Source organism: Amblyomma maculatum, chromosome 1 (assembly GCF_055883805.1).
Source record: "Amblyomma maculatum isolate TAMU_Amacu chromosome 1, ASM5588380v1, whole genome shotgun sequence".
Classification (NCBI taxonomy): Eukaryota; Metazoa; Arthropoda; class Arachnida; order Ixodida; family Ixodidae; genus Amblyomma; species Amblyomma maculatum.
Genome location: NC_139344.1, coordinates 55,624,407 through 55,649,730, shown reverse-complemented (window position 1 = coordinate 55,649,730; position 25,324 = coordinate 55,624,407). Strand labels below are relative to the sequence as shown.

The window sequence follows — 25,324 nt, the reverse complement described above, 5'->3', positions numbered from 1 at the left end:
GCGACCAAGGCGACGCGGACGGGAGGCGCGGGAGGCTAGGCTTCTGTCACGACTTCCGGTAAAACATGGAGCAAGAGGAGTCGCAAGGCAAAAGCGGAAGTGGTGCGCAGAGAGAAAGCTACGAAAGTCTGCAAGTGACGACGTTGTCGGGGTGCCGGGCCAATGCGACCAAGAAAGAGCTATTAGGGCTGAGTGAACGAACTGGAACTAAAGGCTAAAGGCGAACTCGTCGTAGCATATTTGGCATTGCTGCATATGGTCGTAGCCAAGACATACGGCGGTGACTCTGTGGCTGTGCGTCTTTGCTTTTCGGCGAGCAGCGGGCGGTGGGCATCGTCCTGCTTGCAGTGATATAGGCCCGTTCTATCTTTGCCATGAACCAGCAGGGTGGACAGCCGGGCTGTGGTGCTGGTAAAGGTGGTGGAGCTGGAGGCAGCATACGCGAGGCCGGCGGTGCCTTTGGTATAACTGGCGCTGCCAGAGAAGAAGCTTTCTTCAGGAAAAGACAAGCTGAGCAGTTGGAACAAATGCGCCGTTCGAGGGAAGGTGCTCATGGCGCGCAAACGCCTAAACCGGGTTCTTGATTACTTTTCGCCGCTTGATATATGCAATATTTGCCTGCAGATCTGCTCATAAAATGATTGGAGGAATATTCAGGTTTGCTTGATTATTATAGTTGGCTTTTGACCTGACATAAAATGACTGCATTTGCGAGCTCGATAAGTTTTATTTCACCGTAATTCCTTGTTCCTGCTTTAAGCAGAATTTTCATTTCTATTTCTAGCCACTCCAGCTGGAAATCTTCCATTTTCATCTGGGTGACCACCACGCGGAATCATACCCCCCCTCGGTCCATTTTTTTTTTTATTCATTTACGACCAGTCTAAAACTGCGCTAAATGTATTTTGTTTCACAATTTATTGTGCTGCGAAAAACAACCAGGACCAATCAAGATGATCACAATGTTGCAAACTGATAAATTAACCATTCACTCTCCTATTGGACAATATGCCAGGCGGTCAGCATCCACCTCTAGGAGCGCGAGACAAATTGATCACTTTATGCCGTCTTCGTAAAATGATTGCATGTAATTCGGCCCTTGATTGGACAGGTCATGCTTAGCTTTCCTTTCATAGTGCTGCAAATAGTTTGTAAAACCCAGCATATATAGAAATGGTGGCCGAATGAAAAGTAAGTTTTAGGGGCAGCCGCAACAGTCGCATGCTAGCTGGCAGACATACATATCTGCCACTGTGTAAAGAAGGACAACAAAGCTGGCATTCAATTTGCATTGCGGGAGCCTTCAACTCACACAGACTGTCCACCATGTGTCCGAATGTATACGTGCACCAACCGAATATGTCGGTCTTTGCAACGTGTGCGTACGCATCTTCTGCAGAACTTCTGAGCCTGAAAAGCGCAGTTCTTGGAGGATAACTCGTAGTGCTGTGCAAGACCTATTCTGAATATTTTAGCTGCTTTTTCTTAATGCTGAAGCCAATATATATGAAGGCACCAGTCATTATGGACACTCGCTTGTCACAAATGAATATACTGCTGCAGCCATGAGAAATGTGCTAAAACATTAGCAAAGGCTTAGCATAGTTAAGCATGGTGTTCAGCGAAAGCTTCACAGCATAGTTACACTTGGTAGAACTTTCGTCGCCCTATTTAACTAGCATCAGTACAACGCGCTAAGCGCAGCACCATTGTCGCGCGTCCATGGCTGGCTCTGAATCGAGGTATGATTGCTCCTTGTTATACTCATCGATTGACAACATAGCTGTTTCCATCGCACGATGGTGCTACGTGACGTCACCCACGTGATTAATCATGTGCTCTACCCTCTTCCACTCTCTCCTCAGCTCAAGGTCACGCAGATGTCAAAAAGTCAAGGTCATCAACTTGTGGTGTGATCACCAAGCTGGTCCACAAGGTTACACTTTTTGGGGGAAAGGAAGGCATAGTATATTTATAGCCACACTTCGTCTGTGGTTTCTTGAAGGTCAATGGCTAGGCCACATTGACATTGTGCATTGGTTTATACGAAAGGAAAGGCACGGTCTCTGCCTCATATTTATGTGGACACCTGAACCGCACATAACAGTTTGTCTTTCTGCTATTTGAAGGTCATATTTAAGCCCACGCAAAAACCATATCTGGCGTAGTGAAGCTTTCATTTCAAAAACGCGGCACAAGAGGACACACAGGACAAACACAACCCTAGGCCGATATTGATCGGCCCGATATTGGAAATTTATTGGTGGCACCTGGTCCAACAATGGCCCGGTGTAGCTAATGTGCTATCAACAATGGTACAGCCATGCACTAACATTGACCACTCTTGGCCCAGTGAATTAATGTCCTCCCCATGTTGGCATTCAGCTGGATAACAGCAGGCAATAATGACCTTGCATATAGAATTGCTTGCCAACATTGTATACACAATTATATATGATGGTCAATATTTCCCGACCACCTGTAATGTCTTGCCATATTGCATGGACCATGACATACATTGGTAAATATTGTCCTGCCAGTACAGATGACTTGTCGCCATTGAATATAACCTGGCATACATTGGTCAATATCCTGCCAGTCTAAGTGACTTCCTAACATTGTATAATCTTTGGTTCCAGTGATCGATATTGCCCAATGAATTGTGGCGACTGGCCAAAATTGCACATATCGTGGCATACATAGCTCCATATTGTCCTGCTAGTGTTAATGGGTTGTCACCATCCAATATATCTTGGCATACATTGGTCAATATCCTCCTGCCAGTCCTGATGGCTTCCCAACATTGTTATGTCTGCAGTTACAGTGGTTGATGATGGCTTACATGGGTAACTATTGTCCTGCCAGTATAGATGGCTTGTGGACATTAAATATAGTATCTTGGCATACATTGGTCAATATCATCCCACCAGTCTTAGTGGCTTCCCAACATTATATACATCTTTGGTTCCATTGGTCGATATTGCCCAATGAGCTGTGGCGAGTGGCCAACATTGCGAACATAGCATGGAAAAGCTCTCCCCAGTCTTAGTGGCTTCCCAAGATTATATAAATCTTTGGTTCCAGTGGCCGATATTTTCCAATAAGCTGTGGCGAGTGGCCAACATTGTGAACATATCATCGAAAAGCTCTCCCTAGTGCCTTTAACAATGGACATCGTTTTAGGTCCCTTAACCTGCCCTGGGCAACAGAGAGTCGCAATGAGCTTTTTATTTACGTATTTAAAAGAAATAGGACTTTTAGACGAGCTTTAAGTTCACCTTGAGTGTTACCCTCAGGCATTTATCACGCTGCGAACTCTATAAGCACATTTATCAGACTATACATTCTTTTAATCTCCTCACGATTCTTTTTCAATCTTTTCCTCCCCAATTCCCCTTCCCACACAGAGTAGCATGTCAGCGAAATTTAAACACCGGCTAAAATCTCTGTTCTTCATTAAAGGGTATTTCTCTCTCATGGCACACATCGGTCAATACTATACTGCCAGTATTGATGGCTCATCAACATTGAATATATCTTGGCATACAATGGTCAAAGGAGCACTGCAGAATCTGCATTGGAGTAATGCGAAAGCACGGATGCTGCTGTTGATTGCTTCTGGTTGCTTAACTCACTTCTTGTTTACCCATTTTAGTCCTTGGTACTTTCAAATTGTGCGCCAATCCCTTCCTATGCCCTTTTTAGGTTGCGTGACGTCACATTCTCTACGTCACATTAATTCACTTGTTTACCCATTTTAATCTTTCGTACTTTCAATTTGCATGCCAATCCCTTCCTATGCCCTTTTTCTGCTCTACTTTCGGTTGCGGGACATCACATCCTTGACGTCACCCTAATTGACTGCCTTAATTAACTACTTTAGTCTTTGGTACTTTCAAATTGCACACAATACCTTCCTATACCCTTTCTTGGCTCGACTTCAGGTTGCGTGATGTCACATCCTTGACATCACCTTAATTGACTGATTTAATTATCTATTTTAGTATTTGATACATTCAAATATGCCTAGCCATTAGCTAATGAGACCATCTTCACCTTTACTTTTACTTTTTTACCTCTAATCAATTACTTAATTAACTTATTGACCTAATTACATTTTTTCGAACACATTACATCACCCTCTATCGATTGACACCACTCAATAACCTCTACCACTTCTCAATTACAACTACTGCGGACATGATTTTGCTGACGTGGTCTGCGGACGCAGTCTGCAGACAGAAATCTGTGAAAATAGCGAAGTAATGCTTTTGCATTGATAACGTCCCGCCAGTCATGCTGGCTTTCCCCCACTGTGTACATCTCGAGTATATTGGATTATGTTGCCTGATGAGCTGTAATGGCTAGCCAACATGCCGCACATCATGGCATAAGTTAATATTCTCCTGCCATTATTAATGACCTGTGAATTCGGAATGTTTACTGTCATACGATGGTCAATATTTTGCCACTAGTTCAGATGTCTTCCCAACATTCTATCCATCATGAGTTATAGTGGTCGATATAGTATGGGCAGCTGTTATGGCTTGCCAACAGTGCACGCATCTTGGTATGTATTGATCAATATGGTCCTGTTAGTATATATGGCTTGACAACATGGAATATATTTTGGCATACATTGTTCGATGTTGTCCTGCCAGTTTTGGAGCCTTTCGAGCAATGTTTTGGGTTATAGTGGTCGATGTTGTCTATAGTGAAATATTGTCCGAAGAGTTTTGACAGCTGGAAAACATTGCGCTAGTGCCCCCAAAATAAAACAGAGCACACAAACAAATTTTCATTTTGCGGCGCTCCCTGCAAGTGGGTGCATATGTTTGTATCTTGGATGCGTGTGGCTCACCTGTATGTTCAGCTTCACACTTTTAGTGTTTGCCTCATCAGCAGCCTGGATGAAGGAGACCGCTTTTTCCTCAAACCCATGCTCCGCTTTATTTTGCGGGCACTAGTACATATCATGACATGCATTGGTCGATACTGGCTTGCAGATATTAAAGAATTCTCAACCTCTCTACCCTGATATATTTTTATAAAGTCTCGATCAATTCTGTCGTGCCCTTTGCGGTGACTTTCAAACATATTGTCATGTCTCGATAGAACGCCAAGGAGGACCCAAAGATAGGACGGGTTTAATAATCAACCAGGACGAGTCTTGCGCTCAAACTTCCTTCTTTTCCAGGCTCGCGCTTGTGGGGCCTATCATCATCTTTGGCGTCGTCTTCTATGCGGCATTTGCCCCCCTCCTCAGGAAGCATCGTCCCGATGAGCATAAAAGGAAGTAGGAGGTCAAGGTCAGTCCGAGTTGTATGGCTTCATGCGTAAAACGTGGACGACGTCAGCTTGTTGCTGGCGTCACTTTGGTCGACACCCCGTCCGGCACCACCTCATAAGTGATGTCGGTTAAACGTCGCTGAACAACATAGGGCCCGAAATATCGCCGCAATAGTTTTTCGGAGAGTCCACGGCGGCGAATAGGCATCCAGACCCACACTTTGTCACCAGGTTCGTACATGACATGTCGACATCTGTGATTGTAGCGTCGTGCATTATGCTCTTGCTGATTTTTGATCCGCACACACGCTAGTTGGCGAGCTTCCTCTGCACGCTGAGCGATTTCCTCGGCATCCTGATCGAGATTGTTGGTGTCAGCATTCGGGAGCAACATTGCATCCAGCATAGTTGTTACTGGTCGCCCGTGAAGGAGGCTGAATGGTGTCATACGAGTGGTGTCTTGCCGTGCCGTCTTGTTGGCGAACGTGACGTAGGGAAGAATTTCATCCCAATTCTTGTGGTTCACGTCAACGTACATGCAAAGCATGTCTGCAATGGTTTTATTGAGGCGTTCCCTCAACCCATTGGTTTGGAGGTGATAGGCTGTAGTTTTACGGTGACTGGTACCACTGAGGCGAAGAATGGTCTCCAAAAGTTCGGCCGTAAATGCAGTTCCTCGATCAGTTATAATGAGAGCCGGAGCGCCATGCCTTAGGACAATGTTCTCCACGAAGAACCGAGCTGCTTCGGCGGCGGTACCCCTTGGCAGAGCCTTGGTCTCCACGTAGTGGGTTAGATAATCGGTGGCGACAATTATCCATTTATTCCTGGCTATGGACGTCGGAAATGGTCCCAGGAGGTCCATGCCGATTTGCTTAAAAGGTGTTGTTGGCATTTGAAGAGGGTGGAGTAGACCAGCTGGTTTTACAAGAGGTGATTTACGGTGCTGGCAGTCTATGCCCGTACGTACAGTCGACGTCACCCTTGTGTAGAGCGCTCGGGAGACACTCGTCCCTGCAAATAAATCCATACATCGCCACAGCTGGTAGGTTCTTGCGGCAACACTCGAGTGAAAGTGCTGCCACAGATAGCCGCAACCAAGGTAAACACTAGCCCCTAGCCCAGAAGTCTGGAGCTGGAGTCCATTTTCGGCTTTTGTAGCCCGATATGTCTTGCTCGAGCACTCTACACAAGGGTGACGTCGACTGTACATAGCGTTTCACTGTCGCCGGCAGTTTTGGCCAGTAGTATCCGTGCTGGACTCTAGCCAACGTGCGGGTGTAGCCTAGATGACCGGCGGTTGGCTCGTCGTGACACGCTTGCAAAACTTCACTGCGGAGAGCAGATGGGATGACGAATAGATGACTGTTTCCCCCAGGGCGGAAATTCTTCTTGTAAAGTACGTTGTTGCGAATAAAGAATGAAGAGATTACTCAAGTGAAAATCTTAGGCACAACCGTAGATCGTTTTTCAAAAAAAGCAATAAGAGGGAGCAATTCCTGGTCTTCTCGCTGCTGTTGGGAAAGCGTTGCGTTGTCTATGACACCTAAAAACGCAGTGTCTTGTAGAATCGCCTTCACAGTTTTTAAATTTATGCTAGCATTTAGAAAAGGTCACTTTCCGATCACTGGAACATTAGACCCACATGACAGCGCTGTCACGTGAATGAGGACCACACCAGACCGAAAGCTTATAAGCGTTGTGTTGGTTTTGATGATGCATACCAGACTAATGCTGCCATGCACCAAGAATAAGGTTTAATGTATTTATTTTGTGTGTAATGACTAGTGTTCTCTAGGATGTGGCTTGTTCAGGAACGTTGAGTCATTTTAAAAAAACAAAAATGCAGGGAATTCGGACTAGTGCAGTCTCTCCTAGGATCATGCTGGGATGGAAAGGAATGTTGCAAAATTGTACAAAATGTTTTTCTCCTTTTTTCTCGAGTCTGGCACAGATGTAAGACATGGTTTATTGTTAGTTCATATCCACACTCCTTGCATATTGGTTTGTCATTTTTCATAAGTATGAAGCTGTGTGTCAGGTGTGTCTTTTGTGAAGATGACCTGATATGTACTCCATGGTCTGTTTTTGATGACTGCATGATTTCCATTCCTCGATGACAGGTTTGACAAAGTTTAATTTGTTGTTTATTTCAATGTTTCAAAAATCCCGCCATTTCACTCTCAATTTTGTTTGTACAAGCTTCTTGGTATCTTCATGCAGCATGTTCACCCTCTGTAATTTAACGTTGTGGTAAGGTAACCTGGTTATTTCTTTTCATCACCTTTCAAGACAGCTGTCCTGCTTTCATAAAGTGTAGGGCTTCTGACGACAGGAACTCCTTGGAAGTCATAATGAGACCCATAATCATGAGCTATCTAAGGTATGCATATATATGCCCATCGCTCAGTGGAATGTTGCCAGCACGCTGTTAGAACAAGTCTTGTGGTAACAACAACCATTGTCTGAGGTGGCCCTTTAATGGTATTGGAGTGCCATGTAACTGCAGGTACCGACAGAACTCTTGATTATGCTATGTGATGATGCCGCCCTTGCATATATAGGTGTACATTTCAGAATCTGCAGTGCACCACTGACCATTTGCCACCAATGTTTGTGCAAAAATGTCTTTTTTATGCATGTTAGCCATCATGATTAACAAACAGACCCTGTGCACAAGCCAAAAGTACTACGAGCCAACTGTCACGAGGCCACACGACATGGCAGGAGCTGTTAACTCGAGCTTACAAAGTTATATTTTGAAATATGTTCCGGAACGTTTCATCTTCGAGTAAGAAAGCTTATTCCAAGGCCATGGAGGCATGTTTGTACAGCTTGGTTAATGTGAGGCTTACAGAGGTCTATGCCAGGTTGTCTATCACATAACAGGGCCGCCTATGACCATATACTAATGAGTATGTATGAGATAACAGAGACATGAATTAAGGAATTAGTCATTAAGTTTGTAGCAAAGGGCATGTAAATGAATGGGAATCCACAGTGGGATCTGCTGACAAGAGCCATTAATGCTGGTGCATCATGACCTTACAGGTGGAGATTAGGTGCCTCCCTAATTTTTTGTCTGCTCAAAGCTTTTCATTTTCATCATTCTTCCAGTCGAGGAAGATGTGAAAATGATAGCATCGAGAATGCCCGAGACCATCGTTAACAAGGATGCTGATCTGAACAGCGTAAAAAAATATTTCACAAAAGATGGGTGACTAGTAATGCTGGCAACAGTTGACGCTAAGTGGAAAGGCATGAAATTGAAATGCAACGAATGCAGATATGTTGAGAGACAACCAGCCTGTGGTGTGCGAAATCTCTCTCTGTTAGTTTCATCAAGTGATTCGCCAGAGCAGATGGTGCTTGTTTTTTTTTTTTTTTCTTTTTTTTTTTTTTTTGAGAAGTGCAGTCTAGTAGCATAAATGCAACCTTGCCCATTAACCATTGGAGTGCAGTAAGTGCATTTTTTTTTTTGTAAGATGTTCATTGTTTTCATGCAAATATTACGAGAACTTTCTTCCTAGAAGATGTTACTGACATGTGAATACAATGTGCAATAAAACTTTCTTTTTTTTTTTTTTTTGCTATGTACCTTTTCTTGTATACATTAGTTCTGTGAAGGAAATGTAATGGCGTGCGTTTTATTACTTGATCCCGTTGTGCTGGCTCGGTAGTTAAAGTGCTTGGCTGCTGAACCCATGGATGCAGATTTGATTCCAGCCACAGCAGAGGCATTTCAATAGAGGCAAAACAATAGGCGGTCATGCACTGTGTGGTGTCAGTGCATGTAAACGAACCCTATTTGGTCGAAATTGTACAGGAGCCCTCAACTGTTGCGTCCCTCATAGTTGTTTTAGGATGCTAAACCAGATATATATCACTCTGATTAAAATGCTATTCATGGTCAATTAATCACACACAAAATGACGGTATTTTTCTGCAATTGACAGCAGCTGTTGTACAATTTTATTTTTGTCTTCATGAAGAATATCACAGTGGCTCCACATGGCTTTCTGTAGACCCTTGGTATGTGTCACAATCACCCACCCGATTATGTATTTATCTAAGCGCACCGGTGCATGCATGGAGGGGACCATTACTTTCCATTTGTCAACTGAAATGCATGATCCACATCATTCTTGTAATTCAACTGCCTGCTCTTTGAACTGTCTAGCAGTGATGCAAGTTTCAAAGAACTGCAATTAGCAAATTAACCCAAGTGGGAAACCATGCCAATAACTGCACGCGACCATATCAGCTACAAAATACGCAGTCAAGATTTCTCTGAAAAGATGGCAATCGCGCAGCTGTTTTCATGACGTTCGAGGTTTTTGTTGCTGCTTTCCGGAGCTCATCTCGAGTGTCGTCCCCATGAAACTGAGCGCGGCCAAGAGCGGTTCGATGATTCTGGTATTCGACGTCGTCGGCATGCTTAACGCCTTTGATGGCTCGAGTCATGCCAAATCACGTGCCGTATTGGCCTGCGATTCATGTGTCCAGGCCATCATCCGCAACTTTCGTTTCTCTACCGTGGCATTATTTTTGCCGTGCAGTTAAAATATTAATTTATTTGCTTTAGCGCGGACATTTTCGCGCTGCTGTTGTCGTGACGCTGGGGCTAAGTCGACCCGGCCTTCACTTGGTAGCGTGCAGAAACTCCGGGTTCATGAAGGATTGAATCTTCGAAGTTGGTAAAATATATACAAGCAGGTTTAATGGCACTTTGAGAAAACTTATTTACATGATTATTTACATGAAAAAGAAGGGTACATCAGCAAAATGGCAAGCGTTAAGAGTTCATAGCGAGAAGCGTCTGGATGAGCCGTTTACCCAGGGCTCAGAGCGTCTTTTCGTGCTCTGCAATGTCCTTAAAACCCCCTATGTCCAGCCCCCCTCTGAAGATGCTGACCAACCAGTTCCAGGGCACGCCCCTCAGATATCGGCATCCAATCGAACACATCACTGCACTGATGGTCTGAGGCACTGACTGGTCCGGCATTGATTCGTTGGGCGTGATCACTAGTTGGCGGGAAAAGCTTGGGAACGGCGAGGAGAGGAGGTACATTTCTATTCTTCAGCAAAGAAACGATAGGCTGGTTCCGGCAAGTGGATTTCCTTCTCAGAAACCCAAGCACGTGCGCGCCACATACTGCTCCCAGCATTGTCCCTTTTCGACAATTGCAAATCTTTCCTGCATTCCCGGGAAATCATTTAATGGCCGTATGCGTCATGCTTCTTTCTTGTCCTGCACGTTAGCGGACGTGTCACTCTGTCGTCTCCTTTGGACAGTAGGCATTCCTCACTGGACGATAGGGCTTCTCGACGGGAAGGGTGAACAATTGAACCAAAGCACTTCCGGCTATTTCCCGCAGGGGGACATTTCTTTGTGTTTTTCTAGACGTTCTCTTGACAGGGTCAATTTGGCATTTGCAGGGTGTCCACAAAGCAAAACAGGCTTACACAAAAGGATTCCTGGAAACAGGCTCACTTAGCGCCCTTGTACCAACAGCACATATCCACAGCACTTATCCATGCCCACAGGCGAACAATAGAGCGCGCAAGTGCGGATGATGCACGGTCGTAACAGCCTCCTCCCCCGCCAGAAGAGTCTCGGAGGGCAGCAGTCGCAGCTGCTGCATGAAGAGACGACTTAATGGCCTGCACATGAACGCTTGAAGCTCGCTGTTGCTTGTCGCGTTGTCTTGATTGTTGTAGGCCAAATTGCTCGAGCTGTCTGAAACTCAACCACATGTCCAAGCAAGCACTCGGCTCCCGTCTGAAGAGACCAGGTTAAAAGAAAACTGCCATTGTTGTTCGAGAAAAGCCCACTCTCAAGACGTTCAGGACCCACGTATGCCTCGAAAACCAAACGTGCTGCTTTACATAGTCACATATATTCAGGCGCACGAAAAAAAAAAAAAGAACCTGAGTATCAATTTGGATACATGGCGAGGAACACCTCGGACCGCTTAGAAACAGCGGCTAAGCGCGTCCGCATTCCCATTTAACTTCCCCTTTTTGTATCTTATTTCAAAATTGTACTGCTGTAAAATCAAGCTCCACCTAAGAAGGCGACTGTTCTTCGATGTCGCAGTTTGCAGCCAAGCCAGGGGACAATGGTCCGTCTCTACGGTGAATTTGGCCCCTCCAAGATAGCACTGCAATTTTTGAGTGGCCCATACAATGCAAGCGCACTCTTTCTCTGACGCGCAATAAGCCCTCTCTCTAGAACTCAGTTTTCTGCTCAGGTAGAGCACAGGGTGCTCATTACCGTCGTCATCTCTCTGGCAGAGAACAGCCCCTAGCCCTCGATCACTTGCATCACACTGGACCGTGAATTCTCGGTTATAGTCTGGAGCTCGCAATACCGGACGGCTAATCAGCACCGCCTTCAGGTTTACGAAGGAGGCTTCCTTTTGTTCGTCCCAGACTACATTTGTCGGTTCTGTCTTGCGGAGAGCGTCGGTCAGAGGGCTGGCCAAAGCTGAATAGTTAGGGATGTAGTGATTGTAGTACCCAGTCAGACCCAGGAATGCCCGAATTTCCGTCTTCGTGCTCGGCCGCGGGTAGTCTGCTACCGCAGAAATCTTAATCTCGCTGGGTTTCCTGAAACCTTGACCTACATTGTGACCCAAGTAGTCCACGGTCGCCCTTGCCAGACAACATTTCTCGGCCTTTACGGTTAGCCCAGCTTGACGCAAAAGGCTCAGTACAGCTCTTAGATGTACCATATGGTCCGCCCATGAGTCGGAAAAAACCGCAATGTCATCTAAATAAGGCACCGCGAATGTTTCACACCCCTTTAAAACCCTATCCATGAGTCGGGAAAAACAAAATGGAGCATTTTTGAGCCCGAAACTCATCATTGTTGGCTGGTAGCTGCCCGTCGGAGTGACGAAAGCCGCGTATCTGCTGGCGCGTTCAGTGAGCGGTACTTGCCAGTATCCTCGAGTAAGGTCCAGCGTAGTCACATATGCCGCTCTACTGACCTGTTCTACTCTCTCCTCAATATTCGGAATAGGATACACTTGATCCCTGGTGAGAGAATTTAGCTTTCGGTAGTCTACCACAGGCCTAGGGTCTTTACCTGGAGCTTCTACTAAGATCATAGACGAAGCATAATCGCTTTCCGAGGGTTTTATTACTCCCAATTCCAGCATGCGAGTTACTTCCCTATCCAGAATTTCTCTTTGCCTTGGAGAAAATCGGTAGCACCTTGATCGCACTGGCACGTCTGAAGTCAGCTCAATATCGTGCTCAGTCAAATCAGTCCTGCCTGGCCTCTCCACGAAGCAGGCCTCAAACTCTGTTATTATCTCGCCCAGATCGGACAGCTGGGATTTCTTTAGTTCTCTCTGCTCCGTCTTTTTGAGAAGCTCCTGAGCGTTGCTTCCTTTTCCGCTGAGGCAAATCAAGTTGTCCCCCATCTCCTCGGGAAGGTTTAACGTTAGATTTACCACGGCTTGCTCCATAGCTAAGTCCTCTCGGGTTCCACTTAAAAGTCTCGTGAGATTACTAGACACTGGCGGCAAGAGGTTACTCTCAAGAACGTCCTAATTCCGCGTCTCATCAAGCTCACTTTCAAGTTGACTTATCTGAGATGCCTCGCTCTCAAAGTTTTCTGACCTGCTATCTTCCGCATCTACCACTGTTTTAACTGCCGTTTCCTCCGCTGTGGATTTTTCTGGAATGAGCAGTGTAGCCTCGCGCCTTTGAACGTGTTAAGGCTTGCACAACTCTGTCTCCGAAAAGGATGCCCCTCTTTCGCAGTAGCATGTCCGATTTGTTGGAGAACAAATACGGATAGCACTTAGGAAGCTTTCCTGAAACGGCAGCCTCGGTTGTTAACTTGCCGAAAGGGCCCTCGATGACCACGTTCGCGATTGGCAAGCACACACTCTGTTCCTCCACTACAAGGCGGATCCACGCACACTGTCCTGTATAGTCGGAAGGCGACACATACGCCGGATGGACAACATCCATCGTTGCGGCCGAATCGCGCAGTACCTTGCAAGGCTTCCTGTTGACTACTAGGTCATGCAGGTAGGGTTCCAAAAGCTGCATATTTTCATCGCAGTCACTGACATACGAGAAAGCAATCTTTTCTTTCCGGCAGTTGACGGCAATGTGACCCTGCTCATTACACCTAAAGCATGTGAGCGGCTTCCTAGCCTCAAGCTTATTCTTAGTGTTCTGCGCGTTGGTCACTTCCCCACTTTTCTCACTGCCGTCCTTTCTAAGGAGTTGGCCTGAAGAAACCTTCATTTCTTCGTTTCCAACTCTAGCAAAGTGCCTTTCCTGACGGTTATTCACACTCAACTTGGGATTGCGGGGCCTATCCACTGCTGGGTTGCTGAATTGTCGGCGCGAAGCATACTCAATGAGTTCGGCAGCTTCAGTTGCCGACTTAATGTCGCCTCGGTCCTGTAACCAATTTCTTTCTGTTTCTGGGAGGCAGTTATAAAACTGCTCCAAAAGAATTCGCTCGACTACAGCGTCCCTATCACTGTAGGAATCAGTGCTCTTTAGTCACTCGCCCAAATTGACTCTTAAATTGTACAGGAATTCAGGGTAACTCTCGTCCCTGGACTTAGTAGCGTTCCGAAAACGTCTGAACGCCTCGGCGCTAAGCCTATACTTTCTCAGAAGGCAAGTTTTGACCTTCTCGTAGTTGTCCGCGTCCTCCTTGCTCAGCCGCGCGACAACCTCCGCTGCCTCGCAGGGCAGAACCGTCAATAATCTCTGAGACCAAGTGTCCGCTGGAAGGACAGTTTTTCGCAGGTTCGCTCAAAGTTAGCCAGATACAGACCGATATCCCCTGATATCACATATGGCTGCATGTACTTTGACATCTTGAAATCTCCCTCCTTGTTGAGAAGAGGTACCGCTAGCTGGGGACAATTGCCCGACCTCTTGCTCAACTCTAGTTCTAATTTCCGGAGCTCAATTTCTTGCTCCAGCCTTTCTGCTTCTCTCTCAATTTCACGCTCACGCCTCTTTTCCTCTTTTTCCCGCTCTTTTTTTTTTTGTCCGATGAGGTTCCATGCTTCACTGAGCTCCTCATCATCGGTTCCCAAATCAGTGATTGCCTTTAAAATCAAGGGTTTTCGTGCCAAACCACTTATATCAATTCCCAATTCCTCACACAATAGCAACAGGTCCGGTTTCTGCAGCTTTTGTAGGTCCATGATCGCTCCGAGTGTCGGCTACTTCCAAAACAACTGTGCAAACTACCAAACCTAAAGGCGTTTCCACACTCTTTTTACCAGTTCTAAAATCTAACCCTGTTCTAGAACCTGGTCCACATCAGAAGAAAAGCCAAGCACTCACCCACACATGCGATCGATGTTCCGAGCTGCCCTCTTGTTGGCCGATTGGTGCTCCTGCTTGTTGCTTGAGATGCCACGTCCGATCACCAGATGTTGTGGCTTGCAGATTCTGATCCACCTCCAATCACCAGATGTTGTGGCTTGTAGATTCAGATCCCAACGCTGGTCACCAGTTGTCGTGACGGTTGGGCTAAGTCGACCCGGCCTTCACTTGGTAGCGTGCAGAAACTCCGGGTTCATGAAGGATTGAATCTTCGATGTTGGTAAAATATATACAAGCAGGTTTAATGGCACTTTGAGAAAACTTATTTACATGATTATTTACATGAAAAAGAAGGGTACATCAGCAAAATGGCAAGCGTTAAGAGTTCATAGCGAGAAGCGTCTGGATGAGCCGTTTACCCAGGGCTCAGAGCGTCTTTTCGTGCTCTGCAATGTCCTTAAAACCCCCTATGTCCAGCCCCCCTCTGAAGATGCCGACCAACCAGTTCCAGGGCGCGCCCCTCAGATATCGGCATCCAATCGAACACATCACTGCACTGATGGTCTGAGGCACTGACTGGTCCGGCATTGATTCGTTGGGCGTGATCACTAGTTGGCGGGAAAAGCTTGGGAACGGCGAGGAGGTACATTTCTATTCTTCAGCCAAGAATCGATAGGCTGGTTCCGGCAAGTGCAAGCATGGGTAGAAAGTAACAAGATACTCGGAGAACTTCGGGACGGCTTTAGAAATGGTAGGCGCTTAGATGATAGCCTGTTCGTACTTACCCAATGCATCGAAATATCTAGAGTGGAAAATAGACCTTTGTATTTGACCTTCCTGGACATAAACGGGGCGTACGACAACGTAAGCAGGGAACTCCTGTGGAACATATTAAAAGAAGAAGATATCGGTTATGAGATAATAGAGTTCCTACAGGAAATATACCGGGATAACAAAGTAGAAATTACGTGGGAAGGGATAAGAAGTACGGAGGATGTCAAAACATGCAAAGGATTAAGACAAGGCTGTCCTCTATCACCGGTGCTGTTCATGCTTTATAACATTTCATGATAAACCTGGAACTGGAACGGAGGTTACAAGACAGTAACATAGGTTTTAACCTGTCATATAGATTAGGTGGAAAGGCGGTAGAGCAGCGTCTCCCCGGTTTGATGTATGCAGACGATATTGTGCTGCTAGCTGAGAGTCTGGAAGAATTGCAAACTCTAAAGTATTGCGGAGACAAAGGGGACGCTCTAGGCTTCAATTTCAGCGCAAGTCGGGTCTGATGATTTTCAACGGCTCAACTGATCAGGGTCTTAAAATACAAGGCCATAAAATACCTAGAGTAGCTGAATATAAATATCTGGGGGTATGGGTAAATGAAGGATTGGCATACATTGGAAAGCATGAGCAATCGCTTAAGGCCAAAGGGCGAAGGAATGCCAGGATAATGAAGCATAAGGCATTGTGGGGATACAATAGGTATGAGGTTTTGAGTGGTATTTGGAAAGGAATTATGGTGCCCGGACTTACTTTCGGAAATGCGGTTTTATGCCTAAAATCAGAGGTACAGTCGACATTAGAAATAAATCAGAGATCCGTTGGACGATTAGCACTAGGTGCCCACGGCAAAACTACAAATGAGGCGGTACAGGGAGATATGGGATGGGCATCTTTCGAAGTACGGGAAGCTCAGAGTAAATTATTATATGAGGAACGCCTGAGGAAATTGGACAGTAACAGATGGGCAGCTAAAGTATTTAAATACCTGTACTTAAAAAGCGTGGACTCAAAATGGAGGAAAAGAACTAGGAAACTAACTAGTAAGTATGCTAGTCACAAGGACGGAGAAATAATGAGCATTAAGCAACAGGTGACAGAAGGTAAAAATTGGATAAATTCGATGGAAAAGAAACAGAGTGTGGAATTATACCGTAAGTGGAAAATGCAGATCAGGAAGGAAGAGTTCTTTGATAACTCAAGAGGCAGTGCCCTACTTTTTGAAGCTAGATCAGGGTGCCTTAGAACACGCAGCTACAAAAAGAAATTTAACAATGGAGATGACGCATGTGCTGTATGTGGAAACTCCAGTGAAACAATTGACCATATTATACTCGAATGTAATGGTATCCATCCGGAAGTTGATGCAGGCGCAATCACTGTTCCTGAAGCTCTGGGGTTTAGAGATACCAATGGCCGGGTGAATAAACCAGCGGTGGAAACTAGCAAAAAACGACTGGAAGATAGGTGGCTTAAAAGCAGAGAAGTGGCAATGTTAGTAATGTAGAAACAAAAATTTAATAAATAGAATGATGGTTTCGTTAACCAATCTAAATCAATAATTAAGATATAGGGAGAAACATGAGCATGATAGCTACTGCTACCACCCCGTTTCAAAGGGGACGCTCCTATATTCCATCCATCCATCCATCCATCCATAAGCGCGCCCCCTGGGCAGCGCAGGTTACCCATACCCAAGGACCCTGACTCCAAAAGGCTCAGCACGTCTTCCTGCGTGATCAGCGCACACACCAATTATATATATATATAAAAAGATGCAAGAAGTAACAAGATGAGCATATGCTCCAAAACAATACATTATTACGTGCAGTATAATATCGTATCGAGCAAAAGCTCCTCTGGTCAAGACCGAAAGATCATGTACTTACGCATGTTTTGGTGAACTTCGCCACGGAGAATCTGTAAAAGAGGCTGCAATCATCAACTGCATATGTGGGCTGTTCTTTTCAAACGCCGACTGCTGCAGGATGCTGAATTTGCGCGAAATAAAAGCGGATGATAAAACTAGGCAGTAGGCATCGCGCCCACACGGAGGCTGGCCGTCGACTGAGTGGCGCCGCGAATCTTAGCTCCCGCGGGAGGTGCTTTCCCGCCATTTGGACACATGACCTCAACGAGCAGGGGAGGGGGGGGGGGCTGCAAAGGAGGGAGAATCTGTGTGGTGCATGCGATTCTTTTTTTTTTCGCCGCTATTTCTCTCTTCGGCATTCCTGTCACCAATGGAGTGCCTGTCTAGGCATCCCACCTAGGGTATACACCTCTCTGTAATATAATAAATGTTTTCACCACCACCACCACCCCCCGCGGTAGGGTGCCTCGATGCCTTTCGCCTCCCCGTGGTTCTTTCCGCCTTGTCACAGGGAGAAAAGTCCCGCGCAGAGAAGCAGTTTTCTTTATCCTCTCCCCGTTTCCCCGTCTTTCAAGAAGTATCGAGGTCTTTTCCTTCCTTTTTTTTTTTTTCACGGCTTTTGTGGAGTCCTCGTCTTGATACTGTTGTGACCGGAGTTCCGGCCAGACCTCAGTAACTCACAATGGAGGCTGTTGTAGCCGGAGTTCCGGCCAGGCTTCAGCAGCTCACAATGGAGGCGTACTTAGCCGACACCGGCGAGCGACTGCGAACAAAAGCAGCGAAGCGACGGCGACAACAGGGCACCTATTCTTGTGCTTAATGGGCACGAGACGCATTGCCGAGTAGCATTGACCCCGCTCGCCGAATTCTCGAGGCAAGCAGGTGGCCCTCTTGGAATTTCGCGAGGTGAATACCGAAACTCCATCGCCCGCACAAAATCGTCATCGACATCAGAAGATTTGCCCTCGCCACCGGAAGATGTGCGCAAGGAGGTTCACTCTCGGCAGTGGGCGTCACCTCGAGTGATCCCTTGCCCCCCCCCCCCCCCCCCCCTGATTGGGTAGTATCGACGAACTTTGTTTTCCAGCTAGGGAACTGGTGATAACAAACCATATTTAACTGACGGATTTTGTTTGGACAGATAGCTCCGTTTTCCTCTCATGACTTGTACCTTCTTCATATGTAGAAAGTGTATATAAACTTTACTTTTTGCCTCGAGCTCCTCCCTGGCTGTCTTCTGCCTCGATGCGTCGTCGCCTCCTGTTTTGAGAACTCCAGATTACAAGCGTCAGTTGGTGCTACAATGCGACGCGAGTGACCGCGGTATGGGGGCTGTCCTCGGCCAGCAAGATGACAATGGGGAGGAGCACCCTGTTGTATTTGTAAGGCTTACCGCGAGCAGGCCTATAGTGCATCAGAAAAGGAATGCGCCTGTCTCGTGTGGGCGATTCAGAAGCTGCAGTGTTATTTGGCAGGGTCTCCGTTTCTTGTAGAGACTGACCATTGTCCTTTGACTTGGCTTCGTAATATTATATCGGCCAAAAATGGCAGGCTGCTTCGTTGGAGTCTAGCCTTGCAGGAGCATGCATTTGACGTGCGTTATAGAAAGGGACGCGATAATGCTAACGTTGGTGGCCTCAGCCGAAATTTCCCTGGGTAAAGCTCTCTGGTTGGGCTCCCAGATGTTAAATGGCTACGCATATCATATATTTTTCTTTTTTTTTTTCTTGCGTAGTCGTTTTTTTTTTTGTTGTTGTTGCTGATGCTGTTCTTACTATCGTTTACCTACCGCTCCACCTTGGGATATGTCATCTTTCATGTTACGACATGGATCAAAATTTTAGCTAGCATATTCGCAAAAAAAAATCTTGTTTTTTTTCCTTGTCTCTTAGACATGGTCACTTTTGGAAGAAAATTCTCTGGACGAATTTTATTTTGTTTCCTTTACTTTGAAATGGCAATCATTGTTATGAAGGCAGCCTGGCACTTCTCAGTTTGTTTTGCGCTCACTGCTTGCTGGGTTTGGGCTTTGAGTGGCTGAGTCTGCCAGCGCTGTTCAACAAGGAAGCAGGAACCAGATGGCCAGGTTTGACATGGCAAGACCGACCAGGCTGAACCAACTCCAGGTATCTACGGGGTGCAGCGTTGGCTGCTAACACTACGAGATCTCTTCGGGCGGCGGACGGGCTGTTGTGACCGGAGTTCCGGCCAGACTTCAGTAACTGACAATGGAGGCTGTTGTAGCCGGAGTTACGGCCAGGCTTCAGCAGCTCATAATGGAGGCGTACTTTAGCGGACGCCGGCGAGCGACCGCGAAAAGCAGCGAAGCGACGGCGACAACAGGGCACCTATTCTTGCGCTTAATGGGCACGAGACGCGTCGCCGAGCAGCATTGACCTCGCTCGCCGAATTCTCGAGGCAAGCTGGTGGCCCTCTTGGAATTTCGCGGGGTGAATGACCACCGTCAATAGACGACTTCTCGGACCATTTTGCCCTGGTACCGAAACTCCATCGCCCGCACAAAATCGTCATAGACATCAGAAGATTTGCCCTCGCCACCGGAAGACGTGCAAGGAGGTTCACCCTCGGCAGTGGGCGGCACCTCGAGTGATCCCTTGCCCCCACTGATTGGGTAGCATCGATGAACTTTGTTTCCCCAGCTAGGGAACTGGGGATACCAAACCATATTTAACTGACGGATTTTGTTTGTACAGATAGCTCCGTTTTCCTCTCATGACTTGTATCTTCTTCAGTATGTAAAAAGTGTATATAAACTTTACTTTTTGCCTTTCCTCCCTGGCTGTCTTCCGCCTTGATGCATCGTCGCCTCCTGATCCCGCTGCGGTGAAGCTCGCCCCCTGAACCCGACACACATCAATACTCAGCGGGTGTTGTTCTTCGCATGAAAAAAAAAAAAAAAAAAAAAAAAAAATATATATATATATATATATATATATATGGCTTGGAGTGAATGCATGTACGTTTCTTTTTAACCGAATATCTTCCACACAAAGCAAATGTTTGGCAGTAGAACACCTGGAGCTTCATTTAGCATCGGAATTAACCGTCCTAGAAAATTTTCCCACCGGTTGAGGCGGGAAAATTTTCCAAGACTGTTCCGATAAAGTTGCAGAACAATATGTTATGAGTGCTTTTGCAGAGATTATGCGGACTTATACTTACCAAAACAGTACGCGGGTTATTTAGAGCACCTCGGGCTGTAATATCGATCGCAAAGCACATTTCCGTTTTTGCGTTTGGTTTCCATCATAATGCTGCTTGCAGCTCGACTAAAGCCCGTGACCTCGAGCTCGAACTGGTAAATACCAATTAAACAACATAGAAACTGCTGCAAGTTTCTCACAAAAATATTTTCTTCATTTGTTCTAGGGATGCATGAAAAGCAGTAGAAGGTCCCAGGGCAAAGTTGACCGGATCCGGATGAAAGCTCATAAAAGCTCACCGCCTTTTTTCTTGACCACGTACGAAAGGTAAACTCACTGAGGCTTATACCTGCGAAACGAATTTATGAGCGTTTAAGATTGACGGGTTTCGAGGGCATTGACAAAAGTATAATTGACGGTTAACATCTAATCCTCAAAGGCGCGTGATCTCTTCGGTTTGCCGTGAGTTTGCTTAGAGTTAGGTTATAGATTAACTTTATGATGAGGGTGTTTTAATGCAAAGGTTGCCATCTAACCGTAAAAAAAAAATGAACAATTACATTCGTAGGTTCATAGCAGTTTACCGCGCAAATCTTAGGCACGTAATACTAAGTATGTTTCAAACAGCTGACAATCAACGCCTATCAGTTCACAAATTCAAGCAGACAACTCGCGATCAACTAATGAGTACATCCCCGCCGCGGCTCAATTAGTGCGCGGTTAAAGCTTTATTTCAAAATATGTATAAATAACAGTAACTTCACCTACTGTTGCGCGATGTATAATTATATCAGCAGGCTCAAATGATATAGTGTCAATATATATCATGCACGCGGTATAATTCAATGCTATATCATAAAGTTGGCTGTTTCAATGGTGCGAATTTCCCACCTTTCTCCTGTTTTGCCGACTGCCTCATGGAACTTAGAGGGGAAACCTGCTGTATTGCAGGAAACTTTACTTTGATATGCACAATGTTATTTAATGATATATTTAGCAGCAATGAATACGCGGCTGGGGAAAAGGGGATTCGAGCAACTTTATTAATATTCTGGCATTTCATGCCATATTTCTGCGTGTGAGGCTGACGTTGAAGAATTTAACACAATTTAGACCGCCACAGGTGCAGGAGCCGATCGATCCTCGTCATGTTGCGCGGGATTCTCAAAACGCAATCCCTTTGAATTTTCTCAAAAGAACCAAAGGAACTCCTTGCATGCTTGTGTTCGCGGGAAGTTACGTTCGACAGGCGAATCGTCTGGGCGATCGGCTCTTTACGTGCCTTTCATTTTTATTTGGAAACTATCACGACCACATTTGTATTCTGGATAAAGACAGTCGGCCTCGGCATATTGATATATCAGGAATAAAGCTTTCCTAATCCCCGTGTTTTAACTGAAGCGGGCAAATATTTATCCCAAGCTGTTCCATTTATCCTCATGTTGGCAATATCCCCGAGTTTCGTTTATCGAGAGTGCAGCATATATGTATATTATGCGAAGCGTTACAGCTCATTTGGTCCAAAAGCCACCTCGCTAACCCGGTTTTCGCTTGAGTACTGTCGAGTTTTGTCTGAAATATTCGGAATGTGGTAGTAAATATGGAGATGCGGTCCAGGTTCCCACCGGGATCTGTGACAGATGCTGCGCCTTTACTTTCCTATAACCAATTTACAATTAACTGCGGTTGTCCACCGAAATAGAGAGATAGAGAGAAGAATGAGAAGGCGTTGTATCCCGTCGAATGTTAAGGGGAAGCTTGAGCGTCCCCCTAATTTTTATTTCCTTTTTTCAATTATTCTTAACTATTCCATTGTATCATCACTGTGTAAGGTCGTGGAACAATTTACTCTGTGCGAGTGCATACGTGCAGTGCGTGCGTGCCGGCGTGCGTGCATGCTTCACACACGGCTTCGTGCCGATGTTGGGATAGACTAATAACCCAATAATCTCGGACATCTTGTTCATCCTAAAGTAATAATTAGCTAATTCATAGCTAATTAAAGTATGCGCGAAACTTCTGATAAAGCGTAGTGCACACAGGTGCCAATTTTCCCACATCTGTGTTCCTTGATTGTTTATTGATCCAGCCTCCCAATGATACGACCCTGCATGGCTGAGCACGTTTTCTTGCGTATTCCTCTTGCAAAGTCAGTGTACTTTGATTATATTTTCACTATAGCTAGGTGGTGGCGCCTATTTTGGTTCCGCCTTGTCTTCATTTTGCCCTTTGTTGTGCGTTAATGGGTATCCGAGTTATAGTGGATCACATAGGTTACGTTGGGCGGCCTTCACTATTGTACTGGCTGGAAGTAAAAGGCGGATGTTTGTAGTGCATGGTCAGGAGAAAGACAGGCGCACGTGTTCGCATAGTTAGAGATGTTTGTAGACGGAGCATGGATAGCAATAGCCGTATCTAATCTCTGCGAAGCGCTCTCCTGTTCTGCGCCCCTAGACATGTGTGCCAAAGGTATACGAAGTGGGAGACACCTGTTGCACCCAACCTCCCGCGTGCTGTAAGAGACTTTCGGTGGCGCGCTGAGTGTGGCGTACTCGATCCCCATCAAATTAAGACAGGCGTTACAGCTGGCATATTGATACGAACTGTATCAACTGTGGTCAGGTCGAGTCTCACACACATGTGTCCTTGAGGACTGCGTTGCAGCTTGGACATTCCGCTGCCTAGCGCCGTGAGCTTTTTCGTCGCACAGAGGAAGGCCGCGCGAAGCGTTAGAACAACGTTTAGTGAAGTCCGTGGGATTGATCATTTGGCAGAATAGGAACGCGGTCGATCGTATTCTTTCGGCGACCCGTCGTCTACTGTTCCCCATGCTAGTGCGTCTCACCTAGATATAGCCAGCTGTTAGCTCTTGGAGAGCAAAGCTTTATCCGGAGGTTGTTGACGCGGCACATCCACCTCAGGAAGGTCACTTTGTACATCAAAGCGATTTGAACTAGGTTCTTGTCTTGGAAGACGCAAGCCTGTGGCTCACGCGTATATGTGTGAGCCAGCACAAATAGAGCTGCTAACCAGCAAACTAGAAACTGCACTAGCTAAATCCCAGCCGCCACAGCAAGAGGAGGCGATGGAAAGCGACGCAGAGCCTCATGGAGAGCAAACTAGAAGCTATAAGAAAGACACAAGAATCCATTCCCTCCATAGCATCACGACAGATAGCGAAAGCGATGACGGTTCGCAAGTATGCTAACACAAGGGGACCCACGAATCCCATAACTCACAAGATGCGTAGGGTGATCAGTGAGGGTGAGAAACTGCAGCAGCTCCCCCTCCAGAATAACAATCTCCAGGCACAACATGGCGGGACGAACTAAAGAGAGTCCTATAATTTTAACACAGTGGAATAGACGAGGCTTTAAATCAAAGACTAAGAGAGCGGACCTTAGGATGCACCTTTCCACGTACGAGCATACTCCGGCAGTGGTGGCCGTACAGGAGCCAGGCGGGAACGCGAGCCTCACAAACTACAAAACCTTCCAATTCGACCCCCTAACATGAATCTTCGTGCACAAAAATTTCACAGCAAATTTAATAGATCTGGAATTACAAGCCAGCTTTTCATACGTGATGGTGACTCTCCTGCCAATAAAAAAGGATGATCCGCTGCTCCACGTCCTGAATGTGTATTGCCCACCTAAAGCAAAAAATTTAACCTTCTCCACACTTATGAGTAGGGATATCAGGAAAGCGAGACGAGATCTGTTACTAGTGTTAGGAGATTTCAATGCGCAGATCTGCACATTGAAATCGCGGAGGCAGCGTGGACGCTGCCTAGCGGAGGCAGCGTCCACATTAGACCTAACCCTACACACCGACCCGGCGTACACCACGCGAATTGGGAACTCGGCGCAGAGGGACACTTGTCCGGACTTTTTCAAAAACGCGAGGCGAGTGGAGTGGATGAATACGGAGGAAACAATCGGTAGTGACCACTGTCTGATCAACATAACGATCCGCACTAAACCCCTTACCAGACCGATGGGGCAGACCAGGATGCCGGACTGGGCAAAGTTCAGAAAAGAATATAATGTTAGGAGCAGGAATACCAATTAAGCCTGAACCAAACAGCTGCTGACCAGTCTCCGTTCGACGGAAACGCGGGTAAAGCTCTCTGAGGCGGTGACGGATGTGGACACCCACCTCCTCCACCTCTGGGAAGCCAGACGCAGCAGTGTTAAAAGATGGCGCAGGCAGAAACATAACCGCAAGCTAAAAACCCGGATCGCGGCGATAACAAAAGAGGCGGCAGAATACGCGGCGCAACTCGCGGACGCTAACTGGGTAGAGAGGTGCAACGCGGCAGCTAGGCAGATGTCTGGCAAAAACACATGGCGCCTCTTCCTATAGCTCTCATAGATCCAAACCAGACGCGCACCGAGTCGCAGAAACAGTGCTACAAGATAATGAAGCGCGTATGTACATATCCGGCAGGCAAGCCAGCCTCGTCGGAAAAAAAAAGAGGGGGGGGGGGGAGGAGAGAGATAAAGAGAACGAGGTTTGTCACTACCGCGGACGCGACATTTTCTTTCTTTTAAATGGTGACCGTTCTTGACGGGTTGTTCGGCACAGTGTTGTACTATTTCGATACGGTACCTGCGCCGTAGGGTAATGCTGGCGAGTTCTGGAGGCAGCGGCGATGCTAACTAAGCAGTGAAAAAGAGCGCCAACTCATTTTAGACAAGAAATGCAATTTCTTGACCTATGACGTGGGGCAGCGTACATATCGCTTCGCTTTATTTTTTGGTTAGTATATACCACACCTAATTATGATTTCCATTGTTTATTTCAGTTTACTCATGCGAGGAGTTCCCGGATGTATCAGCATCTTACACAAAGAACTGCCTGGCGTCATACCTTGCGCATGAATTGAAATAAAGCGAAT

At 46.3% G+C, this 25,324-nt stretch overlaps 1 long non-coding RNA gene across 1 annotated transcript; it reads left to right on the top strand.

Annotated features, from left to right (window-relative positions):
* The first annotated feature begins 587 nt into the window (after positions 1-587).
* LOC146202406 (uncharacterized) lies at positions 588-25,324 on the top strand. The gene is made up of 3 exons (XR_014703699.1): positions 588-5,309; positions 20,651-20,751; positions 25,232-25,324. It is a non-coding gene; the product is annotated as an uncharacterized LOC146202406 (long non-coding RNA).